The following is a 24,738-nucleotide window of genomic DNA, read 5'->3' as shown; positions in this document are numbered from 1 at the left end:
GGAACTCCAACAACAACAAAGCATTAGATCCTTTCCAGGCTGTTTGTGTTGGTGGAAGAAGTCAGAAACTCACAGTTTAGTGAGAGGTAATAATATTCTAAGAATATCTACATGTTTTCTTAGACTGACTTACTATATACACTAAAGCAATAAAACAAAAGAGGTATGGAAAACATATGCAAATATTCTCAGACATTACGAAATTTGTTATAACTAGTGAAAAACAAATTTATAATGATAAATGGCATTATGATTTATATTAGCTGACTATTTCTTTCTAAATATGAAAGATAATTGTTACGCAAGAAAATTCTACACAGACAAGTTTACTTGTTAATAAAGTTAAAAACATTATTGGCTATTTCACGTGTCTGGAAACAGATTTTTGCACACACTGTAAATATACAAAGTGAACGAAAAGTCATGAGTATTATCTTCTATAATAATAATCATAATTATTATCATTTATACCAAGATAATGATAAATAGTAATAATAAAAATAATAATAATAACAATATCAATAATAATAATAATAAGAAGAAGAAGAAGAAGAACAATGATGATAATGATAATTAATAATAACTAATAATAATAATAATAATAATAATAATAATGACAGCTAGAGAGTGGATGTGAGCTCATGAGGCCATTTTCTTCGTCTGTCTCTGGCGCTACCTCGCTAACGCGGGCAAATGACAACAATCATAATATACAGAAATATTAGAGAGATTATTATCATTATCAACATCATTATCATAATTATCATTAATATTGTTATTATTGTTATTATTATTATTATCATTAATCATTATTTTTTCTTTCTTTTAAACTATTCGCCATTTACCGCATTAGCGAGGTAGCGCTAAGAACAGAGGACTGGGCCTTTTTTGGAATATCCTCACCTGGCCCCCTCTGTTCCTTCTTTTGGAAAATTATTATTATTATTATTATTATTGTTATTATTATTATTATTATTGTTATTATTATTATTATTATTATCATCATCATCATCATCATCATTATTATTATTATCATTATTATTAATATCATTATCATTATTATTATTATTGAGAGGAAGACAGTCCCGACCTGTGTTTGGCCTGTACAGGCTACCCTGGGATGGTCCAGCCCCGAGGAGTATATAGTCGTCTGATAAAAAAATATTCCACAATTTGCATATCATAACAGGAGACAAAGACGCCTCCTCCTCCTCCTCCTCCTCCTCCTCCTCCTCCCACCACCATCGCTTTCCCATCCCTCCCTTGGTAGACCTCCTCCAGATATTCCGTAACAATGTTAAATGGTTATCATGCTTCTCCCCCCTCCTCACCCCAGTCCTCAATAGCTCTGAGAGAGAGAGAGAGAGAGAGAGAGACAGACAGACAGACAGACAGACAGACAGACAGACAGACAGAGACAGACAGACAGACAGACAGAAACAGAGAGATTGAAAGATTTCCTGTTTCAAGTGTCTACCGAATATATATATGGATGAAGGCATGGAGGCATCATATATGAATATGTACATGTGTATATATGTACGTCTCTGTGTGTTTATGTATGTATACGTTGAAATGTATAGGTATATGTCCGTGTGTGGACGTTTATATATACACATGTGTATGTGGGTGGGTTGGGCCATTCTTTCGTCTGTTTCCTTGCGCTACCTCGCTAACCCAGGAGAAAGCGACAAAGTATAATAAATAAATATTTATATATATATATATATATATATATATATATATATATATATATATATATATATATATATATATATATATATATTCCAATGGACAAATATAGCCAATTTCCTAAGTTAAACATCAGCGTATACCGTATGGTCTGTGATCGCAAAACCCACAATGCGGTGACGTGTTTTAAGACAATGTCAACACTTAATCTTCTCAATAAAGGGTATGCAAACAGAGGCGGCCGCCAGCCAGCCAGCCAGCCAGGCAGAGGAAACCTTGTGAGGTCGTCCCTCCGTGTTAGCCTACTCGTCAGGAGCGGTACTTCATGAATAAATGCATGACCTGTGATGGATGTGTGTGTGTGTGTGTTTGTGTGTGTGTGTGTTCGGGGGTCACGCGCTTGCCGGGGTAATGCATTAACGCAGGAGGAGGGAGGTGGTGGGGGCGGGGGCGTGGCGTAGCACCACCACAAGGGCATGTACCACACGAGACGACGAAATGAGTGTCTACCGTGAGCACACTGCTGACGGCGAACGCGACGAAGGGCTGGCGGGCTAAACATACAACGTTACCCAAGTGTTGGGGATTTACAAAACGCGCGCGAGCGGGGAGGAAGAGGAGGGGAGGTCACCTCCAGCGGGAGCAAAAAAAAAGGCTGTCAGCTGCACCGCCACCATCATCGCCTCCGTCAGTGGATGGGAGATGGATTTCTGTGTCATCGAGACGTTGCTCTATCTAAAATGAGTCCATCACTCTCAGCATGCAATGGATTTCCGAAGGTGCAGGACTCATACAGAGGTTCTTGGTGTTGTAATGATAATAACAATAATAATAATAATAATAGTAATAATAATAATAATAATAATAATATACACACACCACCGGTCGGATTCGAACCCTGGAAGGGGGGTTCGAATCCGACCCCAGAAGAGGAGAACCAGATTTTCAAGGACTGCAGTATCGTGTGGGAAGTATGAGCCTCAGCCAGGTACGCATCTCTCGACCAGCCTCGCGGGGGGAGGATGAACACCTGGGTTGGGTGTTGGACAGACTACCGCGCCCAGGATTCAAACAATCTGGAAACGCGACCAAGGACAGGCCAGCGCTGAGAAATGGCCAGTGTGTGTGTGTGTGTGTGTGTGTGTGTGTGTGTCCTAAGTAGCTGAGTGTAAGGGACACGGGTTTTTACATCCACGTATACGAGTGTATACATAACACGAGCCTGCAGCACACAATGAGTACCATAGCTACAGGCTATGTGCTGGAGTGCGACACATCCCCTGCAAGCTATACCTACCCCCACTCCCGAACAAGTGTGTGGCACAGTTGCTGTGCGCCAGACACAACCAACCCTACTGCCCCAACCCCCGCCCCGCGTAGGATACACAGACAGAGCCAACCATCCAGGAAACATCATTTGCATATCCTCTTACTGGAGGCAGTACCTACCAAGTGGGACAACTGGACCTGAAGTACTCTCCAGCCAATCAACACTGGCGTTTTATGCAAGTGTGTATACCCCCCCACCCCCTCTCTTCCAGCCAGCCAATCACCGGCCGCGGTACTGAGCTTTATATTCACCCAGCCAATCGGAGGCACCGAATTTGGCACTTCTCGACACCGTTGACTCGGCGAGTCAGAATAAGACTCTCTGACGAGCAAAAACTCCTGGCAAGATATTCAGAAAACGGAGGAGGTCGAGGGAAAAAGGAGGTGGGGGGGGGGGGTGGCAAAGGCTCTGGGCGCACTGAGAAATGTAAAGAAAACGAGGTCACTCATCGTTCGTGAGGGGGGAGTAAACATGGGTAAGTTAGAAGGTCAACGTAGTCCCAACGGTGCCCTACATGTTTTAAAGGACGGGAGTGGGTGGATGTCTTGGGAGATTAGACGCCTGAGGACACTATGTGTTGTGAGGAGGGTCGGTGGAGTGAGGAATGACGCGTTCATTGAGAGGTGTGGAAGTAAACGGATTATGTTCGAGAGAGCAGAGTTCCCGGGTGCGCTTGCAAATGTGTGGAGAGGATGGGTGAGGAGAGACAGACTAAGAAGAGGAAACAAGGAGGAAGGGGAGACTCAGGACAGGATTGAAGGCTAGAGTGAAAGATGCTGTGGGTATTCGGTGCCTGAACATGCAAGAGGGTGTGTGGCATGCATGGGACATTGCGACTTGAAGCGATGTGATACATAGGGGATGACGTGCTGTCAGTGGGCTGAAATAGGGAAAATGAGAGATTCTGATGGGCTTAGCTGCAGATAAGAGGCTATGATTTCGGTGCATTATAACTGACAGTTAACAAGTGGATGCGAGTAAATGAAGCTGTCATTCAGTTCCAAGCTCTACCTCACTACGCGGGAAACGGCGAACATGCATATATATATATATATATATATATATATATATATATATATATATATATATATATATATATATATATATATATATATAAGATAAAGAAAAAGCGACCATGTTTTAGGAATCAAACCTTGAGTTGATATATAACAATGATACAATTAATACCATTTCTGATCCAATTATCATAATCACACCCTGGTCATTATCACAACATTATGGTCAACATATCACAAAATCACGGTTATCATCACTGTGATCCCATAGCATTATCATAATCACTGTCATTATCTATAATGTTCGCCTCACGATTATCACATCCATATTTATGAGTATCATAATTATCTAATTTAGCAGTTAAAGCAGCAGTAGGTGTTGATTGGAGCTGTTAATTCAGGGTTATCACTGGTCCCAGCAACAACACAGGCATCCCAGACCGACCAATCAACAAAACGAGTTTAAAAAGAAATAAGAAAAAAACGCCAGTTCTTAAACATCCTATAAATGGAACAATGCCATAAATGACGTTATATATGAAGTCCTCAACCATCCTGTGAAAAAAAAAATTTAAAAATACCCAATCGGTATGTGTTCATTCGTCTGCCGAATGTGTGTATATATATATATATATATATATATATATATATATATATATATATATATATATATATATGTATACGTTGGGATGTATAGGTGTGTATATTTGCGTGTGTGGACGTGTATGAATATACATGTGCATGTGGGTGGGTTGGGCCATTCTTTCGTCTGTTCCTTTGCGCTACCTCGCTAACGCGGGAGACAGCGACACAGTAAAAGTAAATAAATACGTTGAGATGTATAGGTGTGTATATGTGCGTGTGTGGACGTGTATGTATATACATGTGCATGTGGGTGGGTTGGGCCATTCTTTCGTCTGTTCCTTTGCGCTACCTCACTAACGTGGGAGACAACGACAAAGTATAATAAAAAATAAATATAATATATATATATATATATATATATATATATATATATATATATATATATATATATATATATATATATAGTAGACAGAGAACAGCAGATGTAGCTGCCTGCTGTTTGGGAAGAGATGGGGTGGGGGACGGACGAGGAGAGTGCGAGAAGCATATCTGTGACAGACAGACCAACATGGCCCCTCCCTCACACACTTCCAAACGGCCCTGATAACAAGATCTGTCTTCGTGTGATAAGAGAGATAAAAATGCGAGAAAAATGGTAAAAAAAAAATGTTGACGATGACGATGTAATTAGAAGTCTTGAGAGTATATATATATATGTCTGTGTGTGTATATATATGTGTACATTGAGATGTATAGATATGTATATTGTGCATGGGTGGACATGTATGTATATACATGTGTATGTGGGCGAGTTGGGCCATTCTTTCGTCTGTTTCCTTGCGCTACCTCGCTAACGCGGGAGACAGCGACAAAGCAAAATAAATAAATAAATATATGTATATATATATATATATATATATATATATATATATATATATATATATATATATACGTAAGCTTAAAGGACAAATAACCATGAAACAAATTATTATTATTATATATATATATATATATATATATATATATATATATATATATATATATATATATATATATACATATATCATTTCTTCCTTTGTTGTACAAGCTTTCTGTCTGTATCATTAGCCAGGGTCATGAAGGCCGTTAACACCAAGCCATAACCACCAATCGAAAAGCCTTGTGAACACCACCATCATCAGGTGGTCAAGGTAATTTGGATTTAATAGCCAGTAACCTTTAATGGAAGGTCATTAGGCCGGTGCAAACATCTTACAACATTTCATACTAAAAATAAACCCTAAAATTATCCCTAAAATCAAAATCTATAAACCTAAACCTAAATCACCTTTAAGGACAAAACATTTTAGTGATATACATATACAGAAAAATAAGATAATATAGCAGCAGAGATAGAGCGAAATAGTGGAAGAGATATGTATAGAACAGAAAAAAAAAACTGGGAAAAATGTCGCAGAGGAAAGGTAAAATACGTAATTAATTGCTTATTTGGGCGTCCGGTCCATCAACTGTGAACATCATGAAGCCTCTGTGTGTCTGTGTGTGTGTGTGTGTGTGTGTGTGTGTGTGTGTGTGTGTGTGTGTATGTGTGTGTGTGTGTGTGTGTGTGTGTGTGGTGTGTGTGTGTCTGTGTGTGTGTGTGTGTCTGTGTGTGTGTGTGTGTGTGTGTGTGTGTGTGTGTGTGTGTGTGTGGTGTGTGTGTATGTGTGTGTTTGTGTGTGTGTGTGGTGTGTGTGTGTGTGTGGTGATGTTTCTGTTTACCAAGAGGTGTACACCCAGGGCGAGGGGCGTATGTACACCCAAGGGTGGGATGTACACCAAGGGGAGGGGTGTATATACGTACACCTACCCAGCCAATACCACCGAGCCATTACTACCCCTACCTACCCAGCCAGTGTGGCCTGTAGTGCCTCTATAAAGGTCATCCTGTAGGCGGTTAATGAAGGATATCAGGCCTTAGCGCGGCAACACTGCCAGTGGCATAGTGGGTAATGGCGGGGTCAGGAGCCTGGGGGGGAAACCCTTACCCCTTGTGGGCAAGAGCATGGAAGGATCAGGTCATAGATCTGGTCGGGATGATCGTGCCGTCGTGCTCAAGGGTCGTGCCGTCGTGCTCAAGGGTCGTAACGTCGGGGTCAAGGGTCGCACCGTCGTGCTCAAGGGTCGTACCGTCGTGCTCAAGGGTCGTACCGTCGTGTTCAAGGGTCGTACCGTCGTGTTCAAGGGTCGCACCGGCGTGCTCAAGGGTCGCACCGTCGTGCTCAAGGGTCGCACCGTCGTGCTCAAGGGTCGTACCGTCGTGCTCAAGGGTCGTACCGTCGTGCTCAAGGGTCGCACCGTCGGGCTCAAGGGTTGCACCGTCGTGCTCAAGGGTCGTACCGTCGTGCTCAAGGGTCGTAGCGTCGTGTTCAAGGGTCGTACCGTCGTGTTCAAGGACTCCATACGGATCCACCACCTCCTTGCCTCCAAACAGGCTCAATTTGGAGATTCGCCCCTCCAAACAAAAAAGAAATACTGATAAAAATCTCAGCTTCATTACACACACACACACACACACACACACACACATACACACACACACACACACACACACACACACACACACACACACACACAATCTAAACACCGGCAAAGTCACTCTCACACCAGTTATTCAAAGATCAGATTCTCCGCGTCAAGTCTGTGGCCAGGCAGCGAGTGAGTCGCACACCAACCTCCTCCTTCCTCGCGTCCACTAAACTTGGGCCAACTTTGCCCAGCTTGGACAGCATTTCCCGGGCAACCATACCAAGGCAAGAAACTCTGCGATGATCCCTGTTGACGCTACGGACCCCGCATCATTGCCAGCTGTTACTTTTCTGTATTTATTTTGGGTGGTCGTGTATTTCTTATCCGTGTTACGACGCAAGAAGTAATGTCTCTTTATTCACCCATGCACCTGTAAACATATGCACACATTCGTATGTATCTAACTCAGGACCTCCCTACTTTATTTCCATGCACATTATCTATCTATCGCCCAACCTGCCCCTCTATCAGTTACCCACTCATGCAAGAGGGATACAATGAGAAGTCGAGGCAAAGGAGGTCGTCATGCGTGACAAACCTCGCAAAAAAATTCTACGCGAGTGTGAGCTCCGTTTTACGCGAAAAAAAAAGAAATCGTTATCCCGATCCACACCACCACACAAAGACCGGTATTGTCCTGGTTTATCTGTTTGTTTTTCGTCAATTCCTCTACTTCTTAAGTTTATCGTCCAGACTTGCTTCCTATTTTCTTTTCATCTCCTTTACTAATATCATTAAAATTAATACATTATGATCAATTATCTCTTTACACTTTAGGTGAAGAAACAGTTTTTTATCTTAAATTACTACTGAAACGAAAGATTACCCGTCTTATCAGTAACTCTTCGATTTTCTAAATTTTCAAAATTATTTCTATAATTTCCTTTACGTGTTGTATGGTCTACTGCATTTAGTCACGTTCATAGCTATCCTAGCTCATTTACTAGACGTAGGAAGTGAGTAGAGATACACCTGTCCGTTGGTTGAACCGCGATACTGGAATTAAAGTCACCATAACACGAACCCAGAGGGATCTTTTCAACCATTTCTGGGAGCAAGGACTTTTACAGTCTGTGTTGAGTCTCATGTGGGACCAGGGGGTGTGAGGAGGAACACCCTGGGCTGGGGTAGAGAGTGGGAATGTTGCTTGATGCGGACAAATGGTTACTGGAAGCTGGGGAGCGTCTGTTGTTGTACACCCAGCTTTTCTCAAGAAACCTGAGGCCGTATGAAGCGTCCAGAGACAAGACTCTGGAAAACAGATCCCTGTCATGTTGTGGGGACTGGATGCTAGATGAGATGAGATGAAGATAAGGTACTGGGAGTCGGGGGGGGTAGATGAGGTGAAGGTAGGAACGGGAAGTGAGGGACTAGAAGGCATGGACTGGGGAAGCTGATTGGTATGTTTAGTTGCGGACTTCCAGAAATCCACAGGACGAGACGATCTGTCGTGGATCCAAGTTAATGAATCAAGATATGGCGAAGGTGGAGGATATCACACCACAGACGTGACTTTGGAAGTTGTGAATAGTTATGCATCCCTTGGCTTCTAACTGGTTTAGTAGTAGAGGTAATAGTAATAGTAGTAGCAACAGTAGATAAAGCACCAGAAAATCTCTTTGCACTGATGAAATGACAGCAGCAGACGCCATAACGCATTAAGCATGAGAAGCCAATCATAACGTCTATCAGCTTACCTGAAGCTGAGGATAGACTCGTGTCTGCATCAACCACATCCAAGCCATACCAGAACCCTTAACGTTCACCTCAAGCACCAGATATACGATGGTGGCTCTACCATCAGTTTATACGATTCGATAATGCCATTCGTTCATCCACCTACCACTTTGACCTTTTTTTTATATACAAATTTTTGTTGTATTTTCACTGGGACGTTGACATCTTTACTGTTTTGTTCATCTGAAGTTCCGTTACTTCGTTTCAAGGTCTGCTGAATCATTCGAAGCAGTGATTCATAACTCAGATGGAAAGCAAAGACAATTCGAAGTTCCAATGCTTCATTCGAGGGTTTAAATCAAAGATTCATCTTCTAAAAAGCAAGTAATCCTAATCTGACGCTTCGCTGCTTCGATTTGAGTCTTATCCGAGAGTGCAAAGCAATAATTCATTTCACATAAGCAGACCAGCGCTATTTCAAAGCTCCATCGTTTCTGTCTAAGCTTCGGTCGACGGTTTCGAAGCAGCCATGCATATCTCAGGGTATGCAAACGCGCTGAACAGAGGCTCCCCTGATTCGGTTCAAGCTTCAGGCGAGGGTTCGAGGCAGTAATTCATCTCTCAAGGCAAGTAGCGACCATTTGTCTCTCGGCCAATCCAAAAGTTTATGAATGATGGTTCGCCCACAGACGGATTACACCGCCTTTTATGACGATCTTCCTCTTAGCTGTGAACAAATAGTCTTTAGCTCCCCTTTTGTTGCTGTTAATGATACTCTTCTGTTTACGATGCTGCTCCTTTGAGGGCACGACGGTACGCCCCTCAGGCACGACGATACGACCCTTGGGTGTGATGGCCTGGCCTTTGACCTGACATTGGTCGGAAACCAAGATCATAGCAACCAAAGGTTCGTACCGTCCTGCTTAAGGTTAAGAACGACGGTACGATCCTTGATCAAGACGCTACGATCCTTGATCAAGACGCTACGATCCTTGATCAAGACGCTACGATCCTTGATCAAGACGGTGCGATCCTTGATCAAGACGGTACGATCCTTGATCACGACGGTACGATCCTTGATCACGACGGTACGATCCTTGATCACAACGGTACGATCCTTGATCACAACGGTACGATCCTTGATCACGACGGTACGATCCTTGATCACGACGGCACGATCCTTGATCACGACGGTACGATCCTTGATCAAGACGGTGCGATCCTTGATCAAGACGCTACGATCCTTGATCAAGACTGTGCGATCCTTGATCACGACGGCACGATCCTTGATCACGACGGTACGATCCTTGATCACGACGGTACGATCCTTGATCAAGACGGTACGATCCTTGATCAAGACGGTACGATCCTTGATCAAGACGCTACGATCCTTGATCACGACGGTACGATCCTTGATCACGACGGTACGATCCTTGATCACGACGGCACGATCCTTGATCAAGACGCTACGATCCTTGATCAAGACGCTACGATCCTTGATCAAGACGCTACGATCCTTGATCACGACGGTACGATCCTTGATCAAGACTGTGCGATCATGAGCATATATATATATATATATATATATATATATATATATATATATATATATATATATATATATATATATATATATATTTTCCCATCGTAAAAAAAAAAACAGGAGGAGGATGTGGGAATTAAGAGAGAAGCTCTGAAGTTTGTGGGGTGGTGGTAATGGAGTGGCACAGGCAAGGGAAACTTCTTGCAGTGTTTGCTCGTGTCGACAACACCTCTGCAACACCTGACCGACGCCGAGGGATCCTCGGGGAATAACTAAAAGTTTACGGGGGTTCGTGAGGCATTGAGGTGGGAGGGTGAGGCACTGGGGTGTGGGGAGGTCGGAGGAGGAGGAGGAGGAGGAAGGAATTGTTACAGTTTTCTGTGCTGCAACTTGAAAATGATGCTTTTCTTTATACTCGAAGAAACGTCTTGTGTGTTTCTTTTTTTTTTTTTTTTCATGGGGTGGTATACGGTTTGGTGGGGTGGCACGGGTGAGTGGTTGAACCAGTCATAGCCATTTATGGTGTGTGTGTGTGTGTGTGTGTGTGTGCGTAACACAAACACAGTGGTTTGTGTGTGTGTGTGTGTGTCTATACTCGTTTGTAGCCCTGCTTGTGTTCCTGTACGTGACACAGATTCCTATAGAGTACTAGGGTAATACGCTCTCTCTCTCTCTCTCTCTCTCTCTCTCTCTCTCTCTCTCTCTCTCTCTCTCTCTCTCTCTCAGGCAATTTCAGTCCATTAATTCCCCTGCCCCCCCCCCCCCTCCTCCTTCCTCCTCTACCCACTGTACTATTTCCCAGCCATTAGCGCGACATAAAAATGAATTATCAGGAGATCTGTAATTAATAAAGTTTAGAGGCTCAATTTTGTTCCTGGCTTTCCTAATTAATGGCTGAAAACCCCCCTACCCCCACTTATGAAATGCTTCAGGGTTTTCCACCGAAAATATATATATATATATATATATATATATATATATATATATATATATATATATATATATACAGAAAGAGAGAGAGAGAGAGAGAGAGAGAGAGAGAGAGAGAGAGAGAGACTATATATATATATATATATATATATATATATATATATATATATATATATATATATATATATATTCATGTATGTATGTATGATATAAATCTCCATGAGAGCTGGACCAAAAAGCCCCTAACGCGTCGGAAATAAAATCCCCCGTCATTACCAAACAGTTGGCAATAAGAGTATGCAACTCTGTCTTAAATAATAGTGGGTAATAAAAGTCCCGAAATGAAATTCCGGAAGAGGGTGTTGGGCAAGAGAGGTCAGCTACGGCTGTGAGAAATCGAGATTATTAAAGAATTTTTTTGTTTTGGTTTTCATTTTCCTTACTTTATTCTCGTTCGTAATATTTATGTCCTAGGACTATGTCTCACGTCATACATTCTTGGATTCTGGGTACAATATGTCGACAAAATACAAGTATCATATATATATATATATATATATATATATATATATATATATATATATATATATATATATATATATATATATATTTTTTCTTTCTTTCAAACTATTCGCCATTTCCCGCGTTAGCGAGGTAGCGTTAAGAACAGAGGACTGGGCCTTTGAGGGAATATCCTCACCTGGCCCCCTTCTCTGTTCCATCTTTTGGAGAAAAAAAAAAAAAAAAAAAATTATATATAACGATTACTTAACATCAGCTTCGACTTGACCCTACGAACATATATACAGCGGGACCAAACATCCACTGATGTGTCATGGCAGAACATCATAAATACCTGCCCAGTTAACACATGAGCTAAGTTTGGAAATAAAGGCCCCCGCTCCAAGTTTTCCAAAAAGGTCTTAAAGAAAAGGAGGCTTTAAGGATGAGGGAGGGAGAAGGAGAGAGAGAGAGAGAGAGAGAGAGAGAGAGAGAGAGAGAGAGAGAGAGAGAGAGAGAGAGAGAGGTGAAGGAACTTGGCGTTCAATAACGCAGAACACAGACGATAAATGAGAGGAGCGAGACTTTATGAAATCTTTCTTCCAGAGTCGAAATGTACATTAATTTTAAATATTATAAAAAAAAAAATAATGTTCGGTCGTCTGCACCTTCCATTCCACTTGGTCAAACATGTAAACGAGTGTGCAGCATTCAGTGACAATTTCTTTTTTTTCATTTTCAAGATTTCTCATACAGAAATGCACGAAGTTTCGCTCTTAATTTATCTGCACGTCACATTTAGCAGTACGGAGAAATCATTTTAAAAAGGATATATGTTCTCGGACCGTCAGACATGAACTGTATGCTGAGGCGGCAAGACCAGAACACGGACACAAAACAATAATAGAGACCATAATCAAACAATAAAACAGGAGAATAAAGAGACCAGAACAATATAATAAAACAGAACAGAACGATAAATTATAACAAAGAGACCAGAACAATGTAATAAAACAAACCAGAACGATAAATTATAACAAAGAGGCCAGAACACGAAACAAAATAAAAACCAGAACAATGAATTAAAATAAAAAGACCTGAACAATAAATCATAATAAAAAGACCTGAACAATAAATCGTAACAATAAACAGACCAGAACAGTTGAATAAAACAATAAACAGACCAGAACAGTTGGATATAACAAGAAACAGACCAGAACAGTAAAACACTTCGGAAACGGCCATAAATAAGGGAACGGCTGATTCCTGGAGGGAAATTATACCAGGAGTTTCACAAGTTCCCCTTCGTTATTCAGCAACATTTTTTTTCCCCCCCTTTTTCTTCGATAGTCCTACCCACGTTTTCCCTCAACATCACCGCCCAGCTTGCTCTCAAGTGGTGTGTGTGTGTGTGTGTGTGTGTGTGTGTGTGTGTGTGTCCACATTCGTCAGTCCAGAGGGGCGCGTCCGTTTAAGTAAATCATTAACGAGTATCATTCTTAGGGTCCGCCGACTTTGTACACAGAGATAAGCCACGCATTTATGTCCCTCCCTAAGGGTGAGGAGGAGGAGGAGTCCACTGACCTCTTTCCCCTTTAAACCGCGAGGAGCGTCCCAACCCTTATTACTATCTTTCCACCAACGCGCCTTCCCTCCCTCCCTCCCTCACTCCCCGCGCGTCCCATCCCTCACCATCTTCCATCACACTCTGCCAGCCTCCCCGTCCCCAGTCGCTCCACCCAGACGCACCAACTCATGATGCATTTCCAGCTGACCTTCACCTGTAATATCTAGTCATATATATATATATATATATATATATATATATATATATATATATATATATATATATATATATATATATGTGTGTGTGTGTGTGTGTGTGTAATCATTGCTATTATCATTATCATTATTACTATTAGTAATAGTAGACGTAGTGGTAGTTCTACGCGTTGTTGCCAGTGGGCTGGACCAAGGCATATGAAGCGGTTACGATGAACCACGGAACAGTGTGTGGGGCTTGGCTGTGGACGGGAGGATCTGGCTTTAGCACATCATACATGACAAGTTGAGAGCCAGTGTGTGTGTGCGTGTGTAAATGAAGCCATTGTCCTCTCGTTCCTGACTCTACCGCTCGAAGAGGAGAGAAGCAACAGTTCGTGTATATATGCTGTGATTATATATATATATATATATATATATATATATATATATATATATATATATATATATATATAACCACTTGCGTGTATTTACACTCGATTAAAAAGTCACCTTCGACGAGGTCGTATCTCTGCCAATGGACGAAAAGGAGTACAGTCACCTTACATGAATGAGGCAGATGTAATGCAACAACAGTAGCCCCCCCCCCCCCTCCAGACTTGTGTGTAGAACAAGGGTGTGTTTTCTCTCTCTCTCTCTCTCTCTCTCTCTCTCTCTCTCTCTCTCTCTCTCTCTCTCTCTCTCTCTCTGCGATAAGCCTCAATCTATCTAATAGAACGAAATCCCCTTGATAACTGCCATCAGCTGTATCATGTTATGAAATATAATTCTTACAGTTATTCAAAAAAAAAAGAAGAAAACATGGTGACCAACAAACCTCATTATAAACTTCAGTACAACAGATTCATGTGTGTAACTTCACGAGAATCTGACCCATATTACCTATTCTATTTTATATATCATTTATGTGTGATGACAGAGGTATACCAAATAGACATATGGCAAATAGATCTAACATGAATTACGCTTAGATTATGAATATAATACCGATTCCATTCAATATATCATTTATGTGTGATGACAGAGGTATACCAAATAGACATATGGCAAATAGATCTAACATGAAGTACGCTTAGATTATGAATATGATGTAAATTGGTCATAGTATTGATATTTATATAAAAAAGCAAGGTTTCTTTTTTTCTCGTCCGTGCTAATTTCTTCTTACAACAGCGTGAAGGATATGTGGCCCGTGTGTGTGTGTGTGTGTGTGTGTGTGTGTGTGTGTGTGTCTCCGCTGCTGGGGTGACCTGTTCTGCTTTAACCTCTTCACCGGGATGGTGCAACCCTTTCCTGGGTACGTTGACCTGGCTTCTGACCTCACTCTCAAGGGTCAAGGTCAATTACGTGCACATCATCACATCGAGATTCCAACCGTCGTGCTACGTGGGGTCGCACCGTCGTGCTCATGGGTCGTCGCACCGTCGTGCTCAAAGGTCGTCGTACCGTCGTGCTCAAGGGTCGTCGTACCGTCGTGCTCATGGAGCCGTCGTACCGTCGTGCTCAAGGGTCGTCGTACCGTCGTGCTCAAGGGTCATCGCACCGTCGTGCTCAAGGGTCGTCGTACCGTCGTGCTCAAGGGTCGGCGCACCGTCGTGCTCAAGGGTCGTCGTACCGTCGTGCTCAAGGGCCGTCGTACCGTAGTGCTCAAGGGTCGTCGTACCGTCGTGTTCATGGAGTCGTCGTAACGTCGTGCTCAAGGGCCGTCGTACCGTCGTGCTCAAGGGTCATCGTACCGTCGTGCTCATGGAGTCGTCGTAACGTCGTGCTCAAGGGTCGTCGGACCGTCGTGCTCATGGAGCCGTCGTACCGTCGTCCTCAAGGGTCGTCGTACCGTCGTGCTCAAGGGTCGTCGTACCGTCGTGCTCAAGGGGTCAAAAATGTACCAACAACAAAGCTGGCCTCGGCCTCTGGCCCCGCACCTCCAGTCTGACATGTTGCAAACAGTATTGCAAATTTTATGGCATCATAAAAACTACCGAGTCGATTATTAGGCTGGCAACACTATGTTGCATCTGAATTGGATTTTTCCCCGAGTCTGATGCATGTATGACCATATTTAGGGCAAACTTTTTTGTTACGTTTTTCTATGTACGACTCTCTGCATATTCATACATATATTTCTATATGTATATGTCAGCACGTATGTATTATTCCCATATACAGCCCGCGGGATCCTTTAACCAACGGGTCGTGCGTGCAGCTTCAAAGCTGCGCTGCACTCAGTAGCAGGGACAGGATGGACTCCTTTGAGGCAAGAAGGTCCTTCACGGGACTGTACTCGGTTTCGTCAACTGACGATCAATACAACCTAGTTAAAAGTCATTTTTACTGACATTGTACATCGGTACCACCAATGTATATGTATATACGTATGTATGAATGTCTGTATGTATGTATGGATGGATTTATATGTAATGTAATGTGAAGACAAAAGCAAATTTACTCTCCTTTTTCAACAATGGGCAAATACAATACTTTTCAACTAACTGGGACACACACACGCCAGAGTTTACCTCAAGTCATTACGAAGTTTTTTTTTTTTTTCCTGAAGTCTTCAGACAAGGCAGATTTTCTGACGTCACCGGAGACCTCCATTAGTGGCCAGGGTAACAGCCAGCGGCACTCTGGCCAGTGGAGGGGACCGGGAACTGTTTACAGAGGGAGGTAATCCTTTTACCAGGCTGCCACCTTGTTGACATTCCGGGTGGCTGAGTCAAAGACTCTCTCTCTCTCTCCCGCGCGCCTTCGTACTGTTACCCCGGAGAGTAACGTACAGTATCGGGCGGTGTCGTCAACCTCTGCTGCTTCGTTGGCCAAATGAATCACGTCTTTTAGGACAGAATGGTACCCTTCTCTTTGTTTTTCAAGGATGAATTATTTAATTCTGTGTTAAAAGAACAAGGTGCCAGCCATGTCTGTTAAACTGATCAGTGCGAACAGAGTAAATATGTGGCATTTTCCTTCCGACATATCGTCATGTCGATATACTTTCTGAGAAGATTTCATCACCAGGTTTACATGTGTAATTTTCATATCTAACACTATTACTACATCCAGAACATCACTACAAACATCAGAACATCTCAATACTTCTTGTATTTCGTGGCAACACTTGCGTGTCTGGCAATACGACTCGGTGTGCAGTGTGGGGGAAGGGTTTTGGAGAGTGGAAGACTGGGGGGACTCCTCCCCCAGAAGTGGCTAGGGCTCAGGCCTCCCCCAGGAATGGCCAGGGCTCGGGCCTCCCACAGGAGTGACCAGGGCTCAAGCCTTCCCCAGGAGCGACCAGGGCTCAAGCAGCTGGTCCACGGGGACCAAGATGGTGCAACATTACCCCACCTGCCCGGCTAATGACCTGGGTCGCTGATGGGTTCTCAAGCGTGTGCGTGTGTGTGTTGTGTGTGTGTTTGTGTGTGTGTATCCCTCTCCATCCTACCTAACCTACCCACTAACAACAGACAAGGGATACAAACTAGCAACAGACAAAGAATAAAACTGTTTTCACCCGCTCGCCCTTAAATACGATATTGCCAAGCATTTTTTTCTTCGCTATACAATACAATTTCCATGAGCCTCTTTTTATTATCATCTTCATTTCAATTAAAACTATATGAAATTCATTCGTCACACTTTGTGTTTCCATTTCGAAATCGCTCCGTCGGTCGAGTGTTGAGAAAGCGAGGTTCTCAACACACGGAGTGTGGCAAGTGTTGCGATGCGTTTTCAACATCCGTGGCGTACAAGAAAAAGAAACCCACATATATACACAGCATACAAGAAAAAGAAACCACATATATACAAATCCTATACGAAAGAGAAAACGAAAAAAATATATAAAAAAAAAAAAAACGCGAGCAGAGGGGCCAAGTATGGTAGTTAAGTATACACAGTGGAGTATACGTAGTGGAGTATACATAGTGGAGTATACATAGTGGATTATACGTAGTGGAGTATACATAGTGGAGTATACATAGTGGAGTATACATAGTGGAGTATACGTAGTGGAGTATACATAGTGGAGTATACGAAGTTGAGTATACATAGGGGAGTCTACGTAGTGGAGTATACATAGTTGAGTATACGTAGTGGAGTATACGTCGTGTAGTATACACACAGAAGTAGAGAACCATTGTGCTCACATTAAGAGACCGGAATATGCCACCGCTGGTTCTCTGGTCAACCCTCTTTGTTGCCTCTGAGCCGCCTCGGGCCCGGGCAGGAGGGTGCCATCCCACTCACGCCTCAGAGACCATGCTCGCAACGCACTGTCGCGAGATACTGAGCCTTAAGAGGTATATTGGTCGTCATTCTGGTCTCCAGGGAGACTTCTGCATCTGCGTCCTTCTTGTCTGCATGTTAATCTTCACTGTCTCTTTCGGAAGAGAGAAAAGTCTCCAACAGAGAGACGGATGGATAGATAGAGACAGATAGCTAGATATATAGATAATAGACAGATTAACAGACTTATAAACGCACAACCACACAGACATACAAGCTCTGTGTGTGTGTGTGTGTGTGTGTGTGTGTGTGTGATGTAACGTCAGTAGACAATCAATTATGGCCATAATTAAATGGACGCTATGGCATTACGATTGTAATTGGCAAATAGGTATTTATATCTATATGTAAATATGTATCGTGTACGCTAAAGTTGTGTACTAATAATAAATACGACACTTCTACCAACATCCTAGAAAATATACATTATTACTAGTATACGTTTCATATATTATTAATTAATTAAGTAGCAATACAAGGGATAATAAAATGTTGTAGTCAAGTGTTAACAGCAAAATTCTCCAGTCATTTTGGTCGTCTGACAAGCATTCGCTGGTGTAGCGAGACGCTGGTCACAAGCGAGACAAGGGGTCGGCGAACACAGTTTATTTCACACCCTCTGACGTTTATACGAGTTCCCGTTGCACAGAGACCGCTGTGCCACAGTGAGGGTTCCAAGAAATTATAAGATTAGAGAAGGGATTGCTTCCATCTTTACCCAGAGCTGTGTCAGGAGAATGTTAGGCGAGGCACAGAACTTTTGTGTTAAGGGTGGTAGACATAACATCCCTCCCCCACCCCACCTCATTACTGGCTGCTGTCTGTGCCACGGAGACCATCATCAAGCCCTTGTCGTACGTCGCCGTCTGTGTTACACACGCCAAACCAGCCAGCCTTTCCCTCGCTGGAGACTAATACAGCTTCTCATGTAGAGTCTCTCCAACGGAATTATTCATTTTTTCTCTTCGTCTTCTTCTCTGAAATCTAATTACCTTGATCGACCATGATCTCGCAATCTGAGGAGCGTTTACCAGCGGCTTTAGCTTCTGTATGCAAATTAGATCTCGTGCACACCAGAGGGGAGGGTGTGCGTTGATAAGGTCAATATACAGCTTGGGCTGAGCTGAGGGTTGTCTGTTGGTGCTGGAACCCACGACCCTCGCTGCTGGCCAACGGGGTCGCGAATCCCTGGGCGATTTGGTCGTACGAGAAGTGTCAGTGGTTCTCCGCTGTTCTTCGGTACATTAAGTGTTCTCAGACGAACAAAATGTTCAGTATCTCAGCGTAACTCGGGGCCCCTTAGCTTTTTTGCCTTTGGAAATCTATAACTCTCACCTCCGAAAGCATTCCTTGTGAGGAAAAGTGGATGAAGGAATGCATCCGTCTGAGCTTCGTGTTAAGTCACAGCAACCACACATCACGTCTCCAGAAACAAAGAATACACAGGACATGGTATCTTGTCACCAACCATGGCCTCTAAACTGTACTGGCAATCCCACAAGATGAACGTGGCAAAACTGGCCTCCCTTACGAAATAAAAACAGATGGAGGTGTTGCACGGGTGGCACAATCATGTCGCTTGTGGGCAGCTGTTCCTCATCTTACCGGGACGACCTCCTCACTCGCTCCGGCGTGGAGCACTGCTGTGCACACGTCCACATCTGGGGGTGGTCCTTTCCCCCTCACGTCATTATTAACCACATTGGAATAAGAAGTCTTCCACCTACTTAACTCTCCCGCCCGAACGTCCCCTCAAACCACACCTTCTTCCATGTGACGTGTTGGTGCCTCCCTCTCTCGGTGCTACGGGTATTATTCCCACCGCTGCTCGCCTGAGCTGTTTGCGCGCTGCTTCCGTTGGCTTCTCTGTGGACATCAACTAGCCAGACGAGGACAGACCATTGGACCTCCTCCTTTTCTCGTGAGGCGAGGCTGTGAAATCCTCCGCTATTTTCTTTCTCCCTTTCCTTCCATAAGCTTTCCACCTCTAGGAGTCGGGAGTACAACACACTCGATTCGGAGCTGCTCAGGTCAATCATGCCTGCATGAATTTCTCTCACCGTTTTCTTAACTTTCATCCAAAATGACCATGATGAGGGCCAGCGCTTGCCCGTAACTCTCCTGCAGGAACTATAAACTCTGCGCATCACGAACATAACGTAATGTAACTCTAAACATCAAACATAACGTACGTAGCTCTACACATCACGAATATAACGTGAGTAACTCTACACACACGAACATAACGTGCGTAACTCTACACATCACGAACATAACTCTAGGCATCACGAACATAACTACACATCACGAACATAACTTCACATCACAAACGTAACTACACATCACGAACATAACGTCAGTCCTCTTGATACGATCTTCTGAGTAAATAACACAGCGGAAGATGGAAGATGCAAAAAAGAAAATTGACGGAGCTGCGATTAATTAAGAAAACGGTTACTATGACGGACAGACTGGGGCAACTCAGCAATTAAAAAAAAAGTAATATGAAGCAATCGGAGGCGCATGGATGGAAGATACTTAAAACCTAAATTAGACACTGAAACTGTTAAAGAATATCCACGAAATATTTTTTTTTCTACTGTATAATTTTTATCACATCTAAACGTGTAATTTGGACGAGCGTTGCCTGGAATACTATACCTATATTAAGCTTTAAAATTGCAACACTATATTAAGTTCCGAAATTGCATCTGTTTTGCAAATCCATGCATTTATAAATAGCCGGGACGGGCGATCCCGATATTGCTTCATCAAGGCTTGATTTTAGCACGAGATTAAACCTCGGGACTCAGGGAAGACAAAGAAAAAAAAGTTTGCAAATATCTTGTTCAAGGAAGAATTTGTTTCGTAAAATCTGCCTAGGGGGTAGAGGACTTAAAGAGTTGATACGTCCTTACAGAAACCAAACTTTCAACAGCCATTGCTAAAACGCGCACTAAGATCCCTAAAAAGTGACCACACCTACAGTCAGCACTGGAACAAGCAGAAGGCATCCTGGAACGTGAGTGAACTTTAAACAGCCATACCGTAACGGGCACCAGGAGTCCTGGAACGTGACCAAGCCTTCGACAGCAAGTGCTGGAACAGGCACAAGGAGTCCTGGAACGTGACCAAACCTTTAACAGTTAGTGCTGGAACAGGCACAAGGAGTCCTGGAACGTGACCAAACCTCCAACAAATAGTGCTGGAACAGGCACAAGGAGTCCTGGAACGTGACCAAACCTTCAACAGTTAGTGCTGGAACAGGCACAAGGAGTCCTGGAACGTGACCAAACCTTTAACAGTTAGTGCTGGAACAGGCACAAGGAGTCCTGGAACGTGACCAAACCTCCAACAAATAGTGCTGGAACAGGCACAAGGAGTCCTGGAACGTGACCAAACCTTCAACAGTTAGTGCTGGAACAGGCACAAGGAGTCCTGGAACGTGACCAAACCTTTAACAGTTAGTGCTGGAACAGGCACAAGGAGTCCTGGAATGTGACCAAACCTCCAACAAATAGTGCTGGAACAGGCACAAGGAGTCCTGGAACGTGACCAAACCTCCAACAAATAGTGCTGGAACAGGCACAAGGAGTCCTGGAACGTGACCAAACCTTTAACAGTTAGTGCTGGAACAGGCACAAGGAGTCCTGGAAAGTGACCAAACCTTCAACAGTTAATGCACAAGGAGTGCTGCAGCGTAACCAAACTTTCAACGCTCAGTGCTGGATTAGCAATGTCCTCCTGAGAAAGTCTTAAGCAAGCCCTCAGCAATCAGTGTTGGAACAGAAAAATACTCCTGGTACGGAGCCCAACTTCAACAGTCAGTACTGGAACAGAAAAACTACTACACAAGAACGAAACCAAACTTCAGCCATCAGTGCTGTAATGGTAGGGCCAGCTCAGAGCAGCCATAACACCTGGCGTATAAACAGATATAAAATGTCTGGAACACAAACACGAGTGCTAACTCACTCCTTCTGCGGCTCGTCTCGGAGATTCATGTGATGGCAGTCTGGTTGGCTCGCTCCATCACGGGGTAAGTGGGCAATATTCCTACTCAAGCACTCGTGGAAGATATGAGAAAAGTCTGGAAAACTGATGCAACATATTTTAGTCAAATCAGACAGCCGAGGAAGACGTGGAGAATGGTCGAGAATGTTATGAGTGAACTGGAAGTCTGTTTACATTTGATGGATTCCATGAAGATGGGAAAGAGAGTTGAAGGTAACAAATAAATTGATTCTCCTCCAGATAAAGCGACTAAGAATAAGGGCGACCTGTCCTATATTCTTATGCATATAACTAAGTTTTGTTGGCATTATAATTCTCTTCCTGTATAACTCTTCAAATACTGTTGCGTGAAGGAAAGGACTAAAGCCGTTGCTACACAAAAGTGTAAAACATCTTTTCATGAGGTAAGAAACACAAATGTACATTATTCTCAACACTTCCAGACAGTCAGGCAAGATGCACCGGTTTCCAGGAGCACCTATAAGGTTCTACTAAACTTAAAGACGGAGGCAAATTGACACAATATCTACAACCGTATTCTTTGTATCATTACAGCCGTTAAGTGTTCTCGGTATACTGCTTCGCGTCATAACATTTCGAAATGAGCAAAGAGAATCTGTCAAGTCTCTTTCCCTGAAAAATTACCTACAACTTGCGTCTTTGAAAGGTTTTTCGGTAACAGAACTACGTTCCAGTAATGCTCTCACTACTTTTCGAATAAGCCGATCTTTATCTCACAAATCTAAAAAGGTTTCTCAACAAATATCCTAAATACGATATTGGTTTCACGCCCTGGAAAAGGTGCCTTTCCATAGTGGGAAATGCTCTTTGGTAAAGGCCACTCCCTTTTCGTTCCAGAATCAATCCTTCCTCTAGCTCCTGGAAAAGAAGGCTCTTCGCTTCACTTCTGATAACAATCTTTTCGTTCAGGCAATGGAAACACTTCCCGGCCTCTGGTCTGGATATTGTCGCTCTCCTCAGTCCCTAGAAAAAGTTTCCGCCCTCTTGGTCTGGATATTGCCGCTCTCTTCAGGTCCTGCAAACACCGATTGCCCTCCTGATCTGAATATTTCCTTTCTTCCTATATCATGGAAATACCCCCTGGCTTCCCGGATTGGACACACTAGCTTTCCTCAGGTCCTGAACATAGTGACTCATCCTCTGGGCTGGATACTACTGCTGCTCTTCCCAGGTCCTGGAGAGACTCCCTCGCCTCCCGCCCTGGATATTGGCATTCTCCCCAGCCCCTGGAAAACCCTGGCCTCTTGGTCTGGATTTTGTCACTCTCCTCGGGCCCTAGAAACGAGTCCTTGAGTCGAGCACTGAAAATGTTGCCTCGCTTGAAGCCTAGCAAAGTGACAGAGAGCAACGCCTCTTCCAGAGCCTCTCTCGCTGGCCATTCCAGCATAATGTAAATTCTTCCGTCGCGCTGGAACGCTTCCGGTCTCAAGAAAGGAGGGATCCACGAATGCTGCGAGAGCTGATAAATATTATGGAATTCCATTACCTGGGGACTGGATCCGCGTGAAGATGGGACGGTATTCTACTGTCCTGAAGGAGAAGATAAAAGACTGGAAATCTAGTACACTTAAAGAGATCATATCTGGAATATATATATATATATATATATATATATATATATATATATATATATATATATATATATATATATATATTAGTTTCGGTACATTACACGACAGTCGGAGAAATGATGTGAACAAATGCAGCCTCTCTTCGTCTGTTCCGGGCACTTCCTCGAGAATTCGGGAAACGGCGACCAAGTATGGGTATATATATATATATATATATATATATATATATATATATATATATATATATATATATATATATATTTGATAGAGTTGGAAGCTGTGGTTTTATAGAAATATATTTCATCTAAATGTAAAGTTCATTATTCACAGGCACTTCTCAGAGCTGGGCGTCCAACACCAGCCAGAGCTTCAGCATGTAAATCAACCATGATCACGTTTTCTGTCTGGAATATTGCATAAGAAAATCTTTCTTTATTTACATTAATTCATAAACCGAGACTTGTTGACTCTTCCAGGCGGATATATCAGAATCTCTCCATCTGGTTTACTGAGGTAAACTGTACCTATCTCCTCCTAAGTTTACACCCACCATACGCCAGCATTCAACCAACTACCTCCCTGGTTCACGCAGACCATACGCCAGCATTTAACCACGTGCCTCCCATGTTCACGCAGACCAGACCCACACAATGTACCAATCACCTCGGGTTTACAACGACCATACGCCAGCATTTTACCATGTGGCCTGTATGTTTACGCTAACCATACGCCAGTTAGAGAGTTTTCAATAATACCTGCCAAGTGTACCGCTCAGTCTTACGGATGACATCACTAGTATTGTTTTGACTTTTTAAGACGACTCAAGTTTCTTTTGCTCGACTAATCACTTGAGCACGACGGTACGACCCTTGAGCACGACGGTACGACCCTTGTGCAAGACGGTGCGACCCTTGTGCACGACGGTACGACCCTTGAGCACGACGGTACGACCCTTGAGCACGACGGTACGACCCTTGTGCAAGACGGTGCGACCCTTGTGCACGACGGTATGACCCTTGAGCACGACGGCACGACCGTTGAGCAAGACGGTACGACCCTTGTGCACGACGGTATGACACTTGTGCACGACGGTATGACCCTTGTGCACGACGGTATGACCCTTGAGCACGACGGTATGACCGTTGAGCACGACGGTATGACCGTTGAGCACGACGGTATGACCCTTGTGCACGACGGTATGACCCTTGAGCAAGACGGTACGACCCT

Source organism: Panulirus ornatus, chromosome 65 (genome assembly GCF_036320965.1).
Source record: "Panulirus ornatus isolate Po-2019 chromosome 65, ASM3632096v1, whole genome shotgun sequence".
Taxonomy (NCBI): Eukaryota; Metazoa; Arthropoda; class Malacostraca; order Decapoda; family Palinuridae; genus Panulirus; species Panulirus ornatus.
This window is presented reverse-complemented; position numbering follows the sequence as displayed.